The sequence below is a fragment of the Peromyscus maniculatus genome, chromosome 15, assembly GCF_049852395.1.
Source record: "Peromyscus maniculatus bairdii isolate BWxNUB_F1_BW_parent chromosome 15, HU_Pman_BW_mat_3.1, whole genome shotgun sequence".
Taxonomy (NCBI): domain Eukaryota; kingdom Metazoa; phylum Chordata; class Mammalia; order Rodentia; family Cricetidae; genus Peromyscus; species Peromyscus maniculatus.
Window position 1 is genome coordinate 77,188,147 of NC_134866.1, and position 17,236 is coordinate 77,205,382.

A 17,236-nucleotide genomic window follows, 5' to 3' on the forward strand; every position below is an offset into this window, starting at 1 on the left:
GGCTTTCTTGATAAGAAAACATAAACAAGTGTGTATTGTATTAAATCCTGAAAGAAAATCTTCATGGTCACTTCAAGGCCAGACAGAGTAGAAAAACACACATCAAGCCACTTACACAAAGAAGCCCCACCCTGCTCATGAAGGACTCATTGTTCACTTTCATTAAAGCAATTTATTGGAACTCAATCCAGCCCTTGCCGGGGATGCCTAGGTGGAGATGGCATTGAACTTAATGTCAAGTAGGTCACATTCTAGCAGGAAGAGAGGTGAGCAAGTGTATTTCTGTTCTATGTGCTGATGGCCTTGTAAGCAAGTTCCAGGAGAAACAGAGGGTGAGGATGATGTCATTGGGAATGCTTCAGTGGAAGCTGACCCTAGGCATGGTTTTGGAGAGGAAAGATAGGTGTTTTGCATTTGCATTAATCCATTTCCTGTTGCTGTAACAGAATATATGGGGCAGGTAAGCAATAAAGAAGAGAACAGTTTTCACAGAAAGCCGGAGTTGGTATGCCACCAGGGCTCATGGAAGAGGAGCCCAAGTGAAGGCGGCAGGGACAGGTACAAGGGTGGCCTTGTTGTGTAACAACCCCCTCTTGGGAGAAGGGCATTAATCTGTTTGTGAGAGCAGCATCCCCATGACCTAATTACCCTTCGAAGGTCGTGCCACAGCTGAGTGCTGCCACACTGGGGACTGATTTTCTGTGGATCTGGGAGGAGGCAAACCTATACAGAAACCACAGCAGTAGTCAACAAGGATGGGGATTTTTGCCTGGCCAGGGTGATTGTTGTAGAATATCATTTTAAGGTGTGTTACTCTTGTTTATGTTGCATTTGTCTAACTCTGTGAAGCTGTGTTACTGTGCCTGTGTGAAACACCCGATGGTCTAATAAAGAGCTGAACAGCCAATGGCGAGGCAGGAGAAAGGATAGGCGGGACTGGCAGACAGAGAGAATAAATAGGAGGAGAAATCTGGGAGGAGGGGGAGAAAAGAGATGGAAGAGTGAAAGAAGTAGCCAGGGAAGGAGGGGGGGGGGACTCCAGGGGCCAGCCACCCAGCTACACAGCAAGCCACTGAGTAAGAGTAAGATTTACAGAAGTAAGAGAATGGGAAAAGCCCAGAGGTAAAAGGTAGATGAGATCATTTAAGAAAAGCTGGCTAGAAACTAAGCCAAGCTAAGGCTGGGCATTCATAATTAAGAATAAGCCTCTGTGTGTGATTTATTTGGGAGCTGGGTGGCAGGCCCCCCAAAAGAGACAAAAACAACAACAGGTGATGGGGGGTCACCAGCACTGTGGGCTTTGTTCAGTGGTGCTCAGGGGAAATCATGGAGCTGGAAGCAACACGCGATAAAGTTACAGAGTTGGTGGAGGTGAGGGTCCCTTTGATGTGCAGCCTAAGCCATGTGAGCTTTAGCATATGGCACCTGTCACAATCTAACTTAGGGATCGCCAAAATTAGCCGTGGGTATCTAAAACAACAAAGCAGAATCAACTCCTGGGACTCACCTTAGAGGCGCCGATTCAGTGGTCTGTAGTGGCCCAGAGAGGGAAACCCAAGTAGCTCAGCTGGTTCCCTGAAGCGGCTAGAGGTTAATGCAGTGGCTTATGAGATGCCTAGGTCCCTCCCATTTCAACATTACAACCCACTTAAACTTTACTTAGAGAGGGCAAACGAGGCTGGCCCTTGGACAGACTAACTGTGGTTCATGCTGGAGGTGGTTTTGCTGATTTACTTTGAACAGTCAGAGTTACCAGTGCCTTCTGGGGTTTGATTGGTGCTCCACCCATGTGTAAAAGTTCATTCCTTGTTATAATATTCATCTCAAGTAGTGACAAGATTGGGAACAAATGAAGCTCGGTCATACTTTTTGCATCGGTCGCTCCTAAAATTTGGTAACAGTAAATGTTTAAATGTACTTTGTGCAGAAAACTAACAGGCAGAGATCTGAGTGAAGACAAGACTGGTCAAGGCTGGATGACGGTCACTAATAGTGAACGTCTACTACAAATAAGCAAATCAGCAAAGGGGTGTAAGGTAGACCGAATCCTTGAGCCAGAAAAAATACTTCTCAGGAAGTTCCGCTAGGAAGTGCTGGCATTAGATGCACGGCCTTTCATTGCCTCGGGAAGGCGTCAGCCATAGATTTCCATCTTCCTGGCTTGGAACCATATAGTTGGTATTTGAGCTCTTGGCTCACACCCAAACTAGGAAACCTATAAAAGCCGGGTTTTCTCAAAGTATATGTTTTATGCTGAGAGCGGATAGATATGAAATGAACAATATAAGCTGTCATAGAGTCTCATCACTCAACTTTTTAATGTCATGATGTTGAAGACTGTTTTCCAGAAATGTCAGTAAAATGTCTCCCATGTGCAGTTTTTAACCTAGTGATTTTGATACTCCTCCCCTTGAGAGTTATATCTACTTCACAGGTTAAGTCATTTTTTCCAGCAATTTCTATGTGGAAGCTGTAACTCCCAGTACTTCAGTGTGTGATCTTCTTAGGAGGGGAATAGACTCCCTTTGGTTTGTTTGGTTTTTTTTGACACAGGGGGTCTTTCTTCATAGCCCTGGCTGTCTTGGAACTGCTTCTGCCTCAAAAGCACTGGGATCAAAGGCATGTACCACCAGAAGAGGGTGACAGATCTGATTATGGATAGTTGTGTGGCACCATGTGGTTGCTGAGACTTGAACTCAGGATCTCTGGAAGAACAGCCAGTGCTCTTAACCGCTGAGCCATCTCTACAGCCCCCAGAAAATAGGATCTTAAAGAGGGTCTTTATGGAGGTAATGCAGTTAGAGTTAAATCACTGGGTTTGGGAGTCATGATAAAAAACAGAGGCTTGAACAAAGAGATAGACAGAGGAAAGGTGTGTGGTGACATATTGTATACCCTAATAAACTTGCCTGAGGACCAGAGAACAGAGCCAGCCACTAGATTAGACATAGAGCCAGCCTGGCAGTGGTGACACACACCTTTAATCTTAGCGCTTGAGATCTCATGCCTTTGCTTGGGAAGCACACATGCCTTTAATCCAAGGAAGTGATGTCTGGGCAGAGAATGGTATATAAAGCGTGAGGAAACAGGAACTCACTTTCTTTAGGCTCAGGATTTTGTAGAGGTAAGAACTAGTGGCTGGCTGTTCTGCTTCTCTGATCTCTCAGCTTTCACCCTGATATCCGGCTCTCGTTTTTTTTTTTTTTTAATTAAAAGATCACCTAAGACTCGAACAACAAAGGTGATGTTCCCAGACACAGAGAGCAAACAACCACTCACGAACCAAGGAGAGGGGTCTGAATCAGAGGCTTCTCCCATGGCCCAGAAGAAGCCGATCCTGCTGATGCCAGTTCAGTGAGACGTTATCTTCCTGCTGCTCTGCTTCCTAGTCTGTGCTAGTTTTTCCAACAGCACTAACTCTCCTATGTTCTGGAAGGCTTCTACAAATGTGGAAGTGGCATTGTGTGGCTTCCAGGGCTAGACCATAAAAAGTAACAGGGCTCCCACTGATTGCATTGAGAGACCAGGCTTCCAGGAAGCCCAAGCCACTTGCAAAGGCCACATTGTGGTGCACGACCAGTCACCCCAGCTGACAGCCAGTATCAACTGCTAGAGATGTGAGCCAAGACAACCACAGATGGTTCCTGTTCCTGCTGTGGGTCAGCTTAGCCTCTGAACCCTCCTAAAGTCTAATTTTCATGTTGTCAATTACTAGTACCTAAAGTATTTATTAACAAGATAGAAACATTTCTAGTGTGCTTATTTTTGAAGTAGCATTTTTTTTTATTTTTGAAAATCCACTTGTAGGAATTACTTTTATTAAAACTCTACTGATCATATGAGGCTAGAACACTGGCTCAGTGTTTAAGAGAGTTTCTTGCTCCTGCAGAACACTCACACTGGGTGGCTCACAACTGCCTGTCACTCCAGCTTTAGAGGATCTGACACCTCTTCTGGCTTCTACAGGCACTCACATGTGTGTGTACACACATGCATGCCTGCACCCATACATGAATAAAAATTAAAACAATACAAATCTGCTTTATAACTATTTCATTAAATGCTGTCGATCATAGTTTCCCCCTTTGTAAATTTTGTGTAGCAAAGTCTTTTCTTACTGTTCTTGATGAGTTTTTCCAGTCTCTGAAAAGTAAAGCTCTTTCATATTCCAAGATCGAGTAAGTAGTTCCTGTGGTGTTTGAATGCAGAATGTCCTCCACAGCCTCGGGCATTTGGACACTTGGTCCCCAGTTGATGCCCTGTTCAGGGAGGTTTAGGTGATGAGGTCTTGATGGAGGAAGTGTATCAGAGGGGGTGGGTTTGGAGAACCAAAAAGCCACACCTACTTCATTTGCTCTTTCGGCTTAGTGCTTGCCATTCAAAACTTGAGCTCTTAGCTTCCCGTTCCTGCCACCATGCCTGACACTTGTCACCATGTCCTGCAGGCCACCATCATGGATTCTTGTCCTTCTGGAGCCATAAGGCAAATTAGATTTTCTTGGTCATAGAATTTTATCACAACAGAAAGGTAACCAATGTAGCTCCTATATAGTTTTCCATGATGAATGGCTTCATTATTGAACATGCTTTCAACTAAAACATTGCAGATGGACATGAGAAGAGGAGAAAGCTCTCACATTTAAAAAATTCCCCCTGTGGTAGTTTGAATAAGAGTGGCCTCCATAGGCTCATGTATTTGAATGCTTGATCCAAAATTGGTGGAACTGTTTGGGAAGGATCAGGAGGTGTGACCTTTTTGGATGTGTGTCTCTTCAGATGGGCTTTGGGGTTTCAAAAGGTCTCTCTCTCTCTCTCTCTCTCTCTCTCTCTCTCTCTCTCTCTCTCTCTCTCTCTGCCTCTATTTTGGGGATAAGATGTAACCTCTCAGCTACTGCTTCAGCACCATATCTGCCTGCCACCATGCTTTGCATCATGAGGGTCATGGACTAACCCTCTGAAACTGTAAGCAAAATTCCAATTAAAGGCTTTCTTCTATAAGACTTGCCTTTGTCTTGGTGTCTCTCCACAGCAATGGAACAGTAACTAAGATATTCCCCAATTAAGATAGTTTTCCCCTCTCCTCCCCACTTCTTTTTTTTTTTTTTAAAGATTTTTTTTTATTGTGCACTGTTTTTTTGCCATGGTATTGGGTCCTGTTGTGGGATATCATACACTGTACACTGTGTGAAGGTGTATTGCTGTGATTGTGGTAATAAAAAGCTGAACAACCAATAGCTAGGCAGGATTTCTGGGGAGAGAAAGGAAGAGGAGGAGGAATCTAGGCATGTGGGAGAAGCTAGGAGACACAGAGAGGAAACAGGAGGTACAAGATGGAAGAGAGGTAATGCCATGCGATAGAATGTAGATTAATATAAATGGGTTGATTTAAATTATAATAGCCAATTAGGAATGAGTCTAAGCTATAGGCTGAGCTTTCATAATTACTAAGAAGTCTCTGTGTCATTATTTGGGAGCTGGCTGGCAAGACAGAGAAAGACTCATCACAGGGTCCCCTGGAGCTGGAGTTACAGACAGTTGTGAACTGCCATGTGGGGTCTCTGAAAGAACAGTCAGTGCTCTTAACCAGGCTCCCCCTCCCCACTTCTAAAGAATCACTGGTTTTGTTCATCTGGCATTTATTTTGGCATATGAACTAAGCTCATTTTTGTGCCTCATAAAAGCAGATCAACTGTCCCATGCCAGCTGTTGAATAATTTCTGCCTTTCGATCTAATCTGTGATGCCACCATGAAGTTATATACTGAGTTGCCCACCATCACAAAGCATGGCCCATTTCTAGACTGTACAGTTTGTACACAACTTTATTTTTAGATGGGGTTCCCCATAGTATCTGATAAAGGAGTTCCACACTCAATCATTCTTTTTCAAAACTTTCATAGTTATCCTCACAGGCTTATTGTCCACATAATCTCTGAATACAGTCTTTCAAGATATTATGATTGTTATTATAATACTATTAAACTCATGAACATATCTAAGAAGTATCTATACCTGTTAATAGTTATTATGCCCATCTAACTGGTTATCATTGTGGTTTGCAAGTGTCATTTTTTTTTTTTTTTTTTGGTTTTTCAAGACAGGGTTTCTCTGCATAGCTTTGCGCCTTTCCTGGAGCTCACTTGGTAGCCCAGGCTGGCCTCGAACTCACAGAGATCCGCCTGCCTCTGCCTCCTGAGTGCTGGGATTAAAAGCGTGCGCCACCACCGCTCAGCTGCAAGTGTCATTTATCTGTATTTGTTTCATACCAGCAAAGCCTAAGACACAGCATGCCAGGAAATATACTCACTTCATAGTCCCTTATTAATTGCATGTGGATACAGAGGTGGTTAATATATATATCTTTTATGAACAGGTCACCTTTACTCCACATCAAAACACCATTGGGAATTAGATGTAGAGAAAAGTGAGAGTAATTTTAAAGGCACAGCGTTTGGTAAGTTGTTCTATGTATGCACCCAAGCAGTTCTCATGAGTCCTGGTGATAAACATACTCCTCAGTTCCAAACTTCCCGAGGTTCCCACACAATTTAGCAGTCCATTCCCCAGCACTACCATTTCCAGGCAACTGATAACCTACTTTCATGCTAGTTTGCTTTTTCTCGAAATTTATCATGGATTTTAAAAAATAGACTACTGTCTTAGTTAATTTTCTATTGCTGTGAAGAGATACCATGACCAAGGCAACTTATAGAAGAAAGAGTTTCTGGGGACTTACAGTTTATTGGGATTAGAGTCCATCAACGTCATGGTGGGGAACATGGCAGCAGCAGGCAGGCATGGTGCTGGAGCGGTAGCTGAGAGCTCACATCCTGAAGTTCAAATAAGAGGCAGAGAGATAATCAGGACTGTCATGGGCTTTTGAAACCTCAAAGACACTCCCCCAGAGACAAAGCTCCTCCAACAAGGCCACACCTTCTTTTCCTTCCCAAACAGTTTTACCAACTGGACCAAGTATTCAAATATATGAGCCTGTGGGAGGCCATTATTATTCAAACCAAAATCTTCGACTCACTGGCCCCCTTAGGCTTGTAGCCATATCATAACACAAAATATACTCGGTCCAAATTCAAAAGTCCTCATAGGCTTTCACAGTCTCAATACTGTTTCAAAGTCCAGTCTCTTCTGAGACTCAAAGCAATTGCTCAATAGTAAACCCCTGCAAAAACAAAAATCACATTACATACTTCCAACATACAATGGTAGAGAACAAACATGACCATTTTAAAAGGAAGGGGCATAGTGAGGAAATACTGGACCAAAGCAAGACTGAAACCCAGCAGGTTAAACTCCAAATTCTCTAACTCCATGCCTGGTGTCATAGGGCTTAAATGGCTCTTCCCTTCTAGCCATGTTGCCTACAGCATACTTCCCTCTCTCTCAAGTGGGCTCTACTCCCTGTCTGCAGCTCTCCTGGGCAGATATCCCACAGCTCTGTCATCTCCAACATCTTGGGGTCTCTGATGCAATCCCTGCTCCACTCAATGGCCGTTCCAGAGACTCCCCTGCCACACTGTTGGCCTCCATGGCTCTGGGGACCAAACATTCAAATATATGAGCCTATGGGGGCCATTCCCATTCAAACTGCCACAGTATTCATCTTTGTCTGGCTTCTTTCACTGGGCAAAATAATTCTGAGATCCATTCAGATTGTGACATGTGTTGTAGGGCATTCCCTTTTGTTGCCAGGTAGCAGTTTCCCCAGTGTAGAAACACGCTGGAGTTTATCCATTCCTTTAAGATAGCTCTTTGTTGTTATTTTTGTTTGATGTGGGGCTTGTTTTAGTTTATTTTCCTGTTGCTGTGATGAACTATGCTGAGAGAAACAACTTCAGGGAGCAAGGGATCATTTTGGTTCACAGTCCAAGTGTAGAGTCTGGTATGATAGACGAATCAAGGCACAGGAGCTGGAAGCATCTGGCCACACCACCCCACAGTCAGAAGAAGAGAGCGATGAAGGCATGCCACTGCTCTGCTTGCTTTCTGCGTCCTACACAGTTCAGGATCCCCTGTCTAGGGAATGGTGCCACCCACCGTTGTCGGAGTCCCACCTCACTTAGGTTATCAAGGTAAGCCCCACAGAGATGCCCAAATGCCTATCTCCCCCAAGTGATTACAACTTCTGTTCAGTTGAACTAACACTAAACACACCATCACAGGGCTGGTAATGATAAAGGCAGGGAGAGCATTTAGACACACATTTTTGAATATGCTTATATTTCTTTCTCTTAGGTAAATAGCCAAGAGAAGAAGGATTGGATTACACAGTATCTAATTAATATGTTTTTAATTGCCAAAGTTATTGTTAAAGTGATTATATCATTTTACTCTTCCATCATGTCTTAAGGTGTCTATTGCTGCAAAGAGACACCATGACCATGACAACTCTTATAAAGGAAAACATTGAATTGAGGCTGGCTTACAGTTTCAGAGGTTCAGTCTGTTATCTTTATGGCAGTGTGCAGGCAGACACGGTGCTGGAAAAGGAGCTGAGAGTTCTACATCTTGATCTGCTGGGCACAGGATGTGAACTGTCACACTGGGTGTGGCTTGAGCATATATGAGTGCTGTGGGATGTTCTGTTTGTCCTGTGGGAGCCCTTCTTGGGTTCTTTGTGGCGTTACCCAGCAGGTCCGTATAGAGGATGATTAGGACCATGGGCCTGAGTGCAGGTGTTTGAGATGGTCTGCACTTGGCTGTGCTGGGGGATGGTCTGTATGTCAAGTTGCTCTGACTGGTTAATAAATAAAACCTGATCGGCTGTGGCTAGGCAGGAAAGATAGGCGGGACTAACAGAGAGGAGAAATAAAAGGACAGAAAGGCAGAAGGAGACGCTGCAGCCGCCACCATGACCAGCAACATGTGAAGACGCCAGTAAGCCACCAGCCACATGGCAAGGTATAGATGTATGGAAATGGATCAATTTAAGATAAAAGCACAGTTAGCAAGATAAGGACAGTTAGCAGGAAGTCTGCCACGGCCATGCAGTTTGTAAGCAAAATAAGTCTCTGTGTTTACTTGGTTGGGTCTGAGCGGCTGTGGGACTGGCGGGTGACAAAGATTTGTCCTGACTGTGGGCAAGGCGGAAAACTCTAGCTACAAATGGCGCCCAACGTGGGGCTAAAGAAAAAAAGGGAAGAAAAAAAAAAGAGGGACTAAAGAAAAAGGACAAATGAACAGGGATAAAGGCCGGTGTTATAAAAAAAAAAATACTAAAGACAAAGTCCCTTAACCAAGAGGCGCTCCAATAAAGTGTGATCTGAGAAGAATCCTCGAGTGGTGGTAAAGAGGATTCAGAACTCAACACACGGAGCGGTAAGTTCTCCAGGAACAGTGACGTCGGTAAACGCCCCACAGTTCCTAATTCTCTCTCTCAAATGAGCGGCAGCTGCCGGTTTGAGTTACTGGCGGGTTCCTGGCATGTGTGCTTGACCTGCAGTATGGCGGGAATGAGGCCTCTGCAAGTGGCACATTAAGCTGCGTGGTGGATTTAGCCTTTGCTAGTACAAAACAAAAAAAGAGGTTTCTGGGCTATACGCTGCTTGGATAAAAGTGTAGACCCACTATTTCTGAGACTTGATGGCTCCCAGAGCTAGTGGAAAACGTACCACCGCCAAGTTGGGAAATTGAAGGGGGCGGAGCCAGCAGCCACAGAGCCGTTTCAGGCTTAGAAGGCTACAGTTTAAAGCAATAAGTTTGCAATAAGACAGATTCAGATGGAACAAGACTTTAAATGCTTTACAATGTGTGTAAAAATGTACATAGGCTTGGAAGAGAGAGGAAAAGGAACATAGACAGTTATATAAAGAAATAGAAAGTTTAAAAAAATAAAGTCTTTAAAGAGAAAGTAAAATATAAAAAATAAGCCATGTAAAGATGGATATCACACAGAGAGTTTGGATTATATGTCTTTGGGATTTTTAACTGCAGAAAAACATTTGATCGTAAAAGATGTTGAGTTAAACCAATATGTATATATTAAAGATATCTTGACTTTAAAATTTGGATATAAGGATGTGTTACTTTGGAAAGGAGACTCTGCTTTTGTCTCTACAGAAAGCCAGAGGCTATGGATTTGTTCCAGATTAAGATACATCAGGTTTGACCAGCCAAGACCACCTGAAAGGTCTCCGATGACACCATGGCCCAGATGATCCAACATCCAGAATCATTTCAAGGCAACTGGCTCAGACGATACGGTCTCACGGACTACTCCATGATCCTAAAATTTTCTTTGCATCCCCATAAGATACAGCGCCCCCCTCCAGCAGGAAGTAGTTAAGAGAAGCTACGCCCAAATTTCCAAATATACCAAGCTGGCTTTGGAGATGTGTAAAAGTTAAAACCTTCCTTTTTAAAAAAAAGAAAAGGGGAGGTGCTGTGGGATGTTCTGTTTGTCCTGTGGGAGCCCTTCTTGGGTTCTTTGTGGCGTTACCCAGCAGGTCCGTATAGAGGATGATTAGGACCATGGGCCTGAGTGCAGGTGTTTGAGATGGTCTGCACTTGGCTGTGCTGGGGGATGGTCTGTATGTCAAGTTGCTCTGATTGGTTAATAAATAAAACCTGATCGGCCATGGCTAGGCAGGAAAGATAGGCGGGACTAACAGAGAGGAGAAATAAAAGGACAGAAAGGCAGAAGGAGACTCTGCAGCCGCCACCATGACCAGAGACACTGCAGCCGCCGCCATGACCAGCAGCTTGTGAAGACGCCAGTAAGCCACCAGCCACATGGCAAGGTATAGATGTATGGAAATGGATCAATTTAAGATAAAAGCACAGTTAGCAAGATAAGGACAGTTAGCAGGAAGCCTGCCACGGCCATGCAGTTTGTAAGCAAAATAAGTCTCTGTGTTTACTTGGTTGGGTCTGAGCGGCTGTGGGACTGGCGGGTGACAAAGATTTGTCCTGACTGTGGGCAAGGCGGAAAACTCTAGCTACATATGAGACCTCAAAGCCCACCCCCACAGTGACATACTTCCTCCAAAAAGGCCACACCCACTCCAACAAGGCCACGCCTCCTAATAGTACCACTCTCTATAGGCCAAGCATTCAAACGCATGAGTCCTTGGGGGCCATACCTATTTAAACACCACACATCAATAGATATTAAGGTAATTTCATGGTTCAGCTGTGAACAAACAGCACTAGAATCATTAGATAGTCATATGCAAAAAAGACCAAAAAAAAGCTTCAATGAATACTGCATGCCACTTGAAAGATATTGCTGACCTAAATGTGCAGCCTAAGATAATCAAACTCATAGGAGACATTACTTTGAAATGCTGGGGTTAGCTGGGTATAGGGGCACATACCTTTAATCCCAGCACTTGGGAGGCAGAGGCAGGTGGATCTCTGTGAGCTGGAGGCCAGCCTGGGCTACAGAGTGAGCTCCAGGGCAGCCAGAGCTATACAGTGAGACCTTGTCTCAAAAAACCTGCCACTACTACTATTACTACTACTACTACTCAACAATAATAAATACATAAAATAAAATAAAATGCTGCTGCTGACTAAGAATTCACTGAGGATATAGCCCTGAGGCTAGGTCTTCTAAGAGAGAGAACTGGAAGGATTTGGAAGCAAAATGGATGTTTATGGACTGAGAGAACAAGAATGGCGACCTGATGTCTTCACCCATTCTTAAGAGCAAGCGGAGAAGCACAGATATGATGAGGTAGTAGAGAGAGCCATGAGTTAAGCGGTCAGAACACTCGAAGTGTCGGCATGTGGTCCAGGCAGACGCCATAACCCTGCAATGCGTAGGGTTATTTTTTAACAACAGGTAATTCACTGCCAGGTCATAAAATGACTGCAGGTGGATTGTCTCATCGAGACGCAGGACACAGAATGAATAAAAGTTGAAGACAGTTTGGGAGAAACATCAAAACTTATGTATTGATAAAAGAAGTAGACGTAAGAAGGTAAGATATGTTGGTGGCCCTGCTTATATCTAGCACATCAGGACGTCTCACGAACTTCTTCAGATTACATCCAGAATGTAATCATTTCTCAACTAGGAAAGCTGCTGGGGCAGTGGTTCTCAACCCTCATAATGGTGAGACCCTTTCATACAGTTCCTCATGGTGTGGTGACCCCCAACCATGAAATTATTTCGTTGCTACTTCAGAACTGTAATTTTGCCACTGTTATGAATTGTAATGTAAATATCCGACATGCAAGATGTCTGATACAAGGGGTCGTGACCCACAGGTTGAGAACCACCGCTGTGGGTTCAGGTCCCCGACGTAAGCCACCACCAGGCCTCACCATCACTGCTGTCATCCTTCAGGCCTTCCCTCTCTCCCTCTGACCAAAATGAACAGATTTAACAGAGCAGCCAGGAGGATTCTTTCCATGATTTAGGGATTGAAACTCAGTGAGGTCCAGTCCCTATGTCCCTCAGAGTGAAATTTAAAGCCTTAGAGAACCTCCAAGACCTCACACCATCCTCTCATCCCACGGCCCTTAGTCCTCAGCTTCCACAGTCCTGTAAAATCCTGCCCCTGCCCCTGCTCTTGCCCACCATACTATGGCTTGCTGCCCTTTGGGGATATGACAGGCATGCACCTACCTTGAGGCCTAATTCCTCCTTCTGCCTGGATTTCTCCTTCCCTGATATCATGAATTCAGTCTTTGCTTTTAAAAGCTGGAGCGCGACTTCTCTTTCTCCACCCCTTGTACTTTTACTCCATCACAATTATTATCTTTAACAGAGTATATTATTCATTCATTCATTCATTCATCCATTCATTCGTCACTTATTTATTTTTTTCTGGTGTCCTGAGAAGACTCCCTCTTTCTTTTCCGATGTATCCCCAGTGTCCAGAACCTGCCTCAAGGTGCACAGTGTATCTGTCGAGTGAATGGGAAGACCTTCCCTCTAGCAAAGGTCAAGTCATTTAACTCCGCATCGTGTTACTAGCTCCAGATCCGTTTCTCAAACGACCAAAGTCAATTTTGAAACTGTTGCTTTGTATTGGTTCCTCTCTGGAAGGGTCACAACATACACGGACAAACCCACCAGCTCCAAAGACTGCAGTCTCTGCTGCTTTCTGCATTTATTTCGGTTTCTCAGCTTTTCCTGGCCAGGCCTTTCCACGGAACACTGAAGAGCACAACAGTGTGGCACAGTTCTTAGCATGACACCTGGAGATAGTTTCTATTCTGTTTACCCCTTTTCACTTTACTCTATTTTTTCCTGTCCCACTCTGCTCTGTTCTTGAACTTTCAATATTGGCCAAACTCACTAAATTAATTTCATGAGCTGGAATTTTGTCTCCGACTGTTATTTTGGGGGAGAGTTTTTCAAACTACCTTCAAACTCAATCCATGTGTTATGCTACTCATCCCATTGTTTCCAATTTTTTGCTCCTTAAAAAAAAAATCAGTGCAATTAACCTTCAAACATCCAGATGCTAATCATTCTGATAATTTGTGACAAAATTCTAGAATAAATGGGTCAAAGGAACTGGATGCTGAGATCCAAGCCCTGCATTGCCAAGTTGTTTCCTAAAAGGTTTGCACCCCTGTCTACCTGCACAGGAAGTTGAAGTCCCCACCACACTCCTCTTCCTGTGTGAAGTTCTGCTTCCTAGAGTTTCCTTTTCCCCCTATTTTTCACAACTCTAGTATTTACGTGGAGTTCTCTGTAAACTTTGGGTCCAGGTCTTTTTCCAGCTCTTTCCCGCTCTGAGAGAGATCCCGCTGAGGTGCTCGGTACACTTCTAGTGGAGGACATTGAGATTCCTTTCTGAGGCGGGTTCATGCTTGTGCTTGACTGCAACCAACCTCCCGCTTTGTGAGGGAGCGTAGTGTCAATCGAAGTGCTGTCTGGAGGGTGGACGTAGAGGTTATCGTGAGGCTGAAAGATGCTAAATACGTCCTATTCCTTCATCTATCACCGATCTATTATCTAATTTCATGAAGGCTTTATTATGATCTCATAAGCATCCTTTTCATTTTCAGTATGTCTTGCAGACAAACGAAACCCCTAAATCACTTTAAAAAGCCTTGTCCTTCCCAAGGAGAGAGATTTCTCTTCACAGCCTCTGGGTGAACTATACATGGAAAATAAATAAATCCACTCTTTCTAGACATAGAACAGGCCAAGTTTTCTAAATCCAGAAATATAAAGTCTGAAATGCTCCAACATCTGAACCACATTGGACCACTCACTTGCCGCAGCAGATGGAAAATTCCACACCTGACCTCTTGCGGCAGGTCACAGTCAAAACACAAGCAAACTAAGAAGACTGTGTAAGGCCACCTTCCAGCTGCAGAGGTGCATGGGAAACACAGACAGATTTTTGTGTTTAAACTTGGCTCCGAGCCTCAAGATACTTTCTCTAGCATATGCAAGTATTCTAAAATGTGAAAAAAAATAGAAATATGAAAAACTCCTGGTCCCAAGGATTGTAGAAAAGAGTTACTCAGCCTGTCACCTAAAAAAAATTATTTGTTATTATGGGCGCACACACATGTTCAGGTGCCCTGAGGTCGGAGGACAACTACATGGAGCCAACCTGTAATCTCATTTCTCAATTCCTTTTTATGTGAGAACTAAACATACTCAGTCTGCTTCCAGGAAACTGACATATTGAAGAATGTGATGAGATGCCACATGATAACGGAGCTGTAGTTATGTTTTCTGGAAAGGTTTGTCTTAAAGGCAGCCCTCGGGCTTTGCAACTAACTACACACGTGATGAAAATAACATGTGATCGCCAGAATGATGGGCCAGTGGGTAAAGGCACCTGCACCATGCCAGGAGACCTGAATTCATTCCCCAGGACTGACAGACCCCCTGAAAGCTGACCCCTGACCTTCACATGCATGCCATTGCATGATCATGCCCCCGCACGTATGTGTGTGACCGCACACAAAATAAACAAAAATGTAGTAAAACTATTTTTTTTTAAATAATAAATAGCACCTGAACTTCTGATTTTGGGGCACAAATTGCAAATGAGTGTCACCTTGAAGCACCAAGCACGCCTGTGTGGTATGTTCAGGAGGGGGCTAGTCCGACTTCACTGTGGAATTGAAAATTCCTGACTCAGTGTAAATAATTTCACTGTTATAAAACACAGATTTAGACCTTTGCTGACATCCTGAATTCTTGAGGATTTCTGAGTCCGGCTCATGCTTGTTTAAAAAGCTCTTATGCAAGCAGGATCCACTCAGTGAGGCCTGGAGGCCACTGAGACCTAGTCTCTGCAAAGAAACCTCACCCTACCTCCAGCACACCAGAAAGGCCCTCCCTTAGAAACCAGCTTAGTGCATTGTGTCCATGGAATTTTCCAGGTTGAAAGGCACCTATTTATGGGTGATACTGACCACTTCACCAGCGGAACTTGGCCTTGCCTTGAACATATTTTCAGATCCTATGCAACCCTGAAGAAGCAGTTGGGGATGGGTCTGGCATCCCCCTCACTTCCTGTCTGAGAGGGAGCAGCTCCCAGAGACCATTTGCTCAGCCCTCACAGGGAGGTTGCCATGGGTTGGAATTCACTTAGTGTTAAGTATGCTGTTATGCCATAGACAGTGAGGGAGAGGGAGAAGCCACAGATGACCAGGAGAAAAAGTTAGAGTCATCCGGTCCCCTGAGCAATAGAGCAGGCAAGAAGGTGTAAAATGGGATGTCATGGGTATGTTCTCGGGTTTGCTGGGAAAGAATCCGGAGGGATTATAAACATATCGTTTACTGAAGATGATTTGAAGAGTCTGAGCCTCCAGGTCTCAAAACTGTTAGTAAGTTAAGCTTTCAAATCCACAAAGGTGAGTGTTCCCAAGTATATAAAGCAGAAGCCAGCAGTGGGCACTGTTAGCACAGTGGGGTTCCTTTGAGAATTTCAGGAGTGAAAAGGATGTGGGGGAAATGCATAGGCCACAAAGTTTACTGGATGACTGCGACATGCAGAGTGTTACAAAGAGCAGAGTGAAGGTTAGAGACATGGACAGAAAAGGGAGAAATGACTCTAAAATCCATCACCAGATGAACGAATAAACAGGATATGTGGTATATGTGTACAGTATATATCGACAGCCTTAGAACAATCCTGGTCTATGCTACCACATCTCACATGGATGAACCTTGAGGACACTAGGCTGAATGGAATAAGTCAGACACAGACTGTGTACCATTTCACGTCTGTGATATATCTGGAGTATCCCAGTTCACACAGGAAGTGGAACAGTGGTTGTCAAGGGCTGGTCTCTCTCTCTCTCTCTCTCTCTCTCTCTCTCTCTCTCTCTCTCTCTGTAGGGGTAACGGAGAGTTATTTTTTCATGGGTGCAGATTTCAGTTTGCGGTGATGAAAACATTCTGGAAATGGTTTGGGGGCGATGGTTGCTTAGCAACACAGACTCTAATGCCTCTTCGCACAGTACTTTGAAAACAGGACAGTAAACTCTTCGCGTCTTTTATCCCTCCCGAAGACCACAACAAGCAAATAACAAATGAGAGAGCCCAAGGTTTGACTTCTGACACGGAGGAATGAAGACCACGCAGCCACAGGAAGGGAACCGGAGCGCCCCTGGAAGAGACTCAGGTGCCCCTCCGTCACGTTTGGCTGAGGGAAAGAGAAAGCCTTCACTTTGCAGATAGGAGCTTCCTATTACTTGGCTACTCATAAGGCGCCAAACAGTATCTTTGTTGTTGTTTTGAGGCAGGGTTTCTCTATGCAGACGTGGTTGTCCTGGTACTCTGTAGACCATTGAGCAGGCCTCAAACTCACAAAGACTTGCCTGACTCCACCTCCCTAGTGCTGGGATTAAAGACCACCATCAGGACTCTGGAGTGCACAGCACTCTCTTAAGGCAGGACTGCAGAATGATTCTTTGGAGGAGGGGCACCGCCCCAGGCGTCCCCAGAGTTTAAGAAATGAGCACATTCTGGTTCACAGACAAATCAAGGAGTCTTGGGTTTTCTGCTGCTGTGATAAAACACCAGACAAGGCCAGAAGCAGCTTGGGAGGGAAAGGGTTTATTTCAGCTTACAGTTCCACACCCCTGACTCTCCTTGTAGGAAGTCAGGGTGGGAACTCGAGGCAGGAAACTGGGGCAGGAACTGAAAAGCAGAGGCCATGGAGGAGTGCTGCTTACTGGCTTGCTCCTCCTGGCTTGCTTAGCCTGATTACTTATGGATCCCAGGACCACCGGCCCAGGGCTCCACCCACAGAGAGCTGGGCCCTCCCACACCAGTCACTGAGGAAAACACA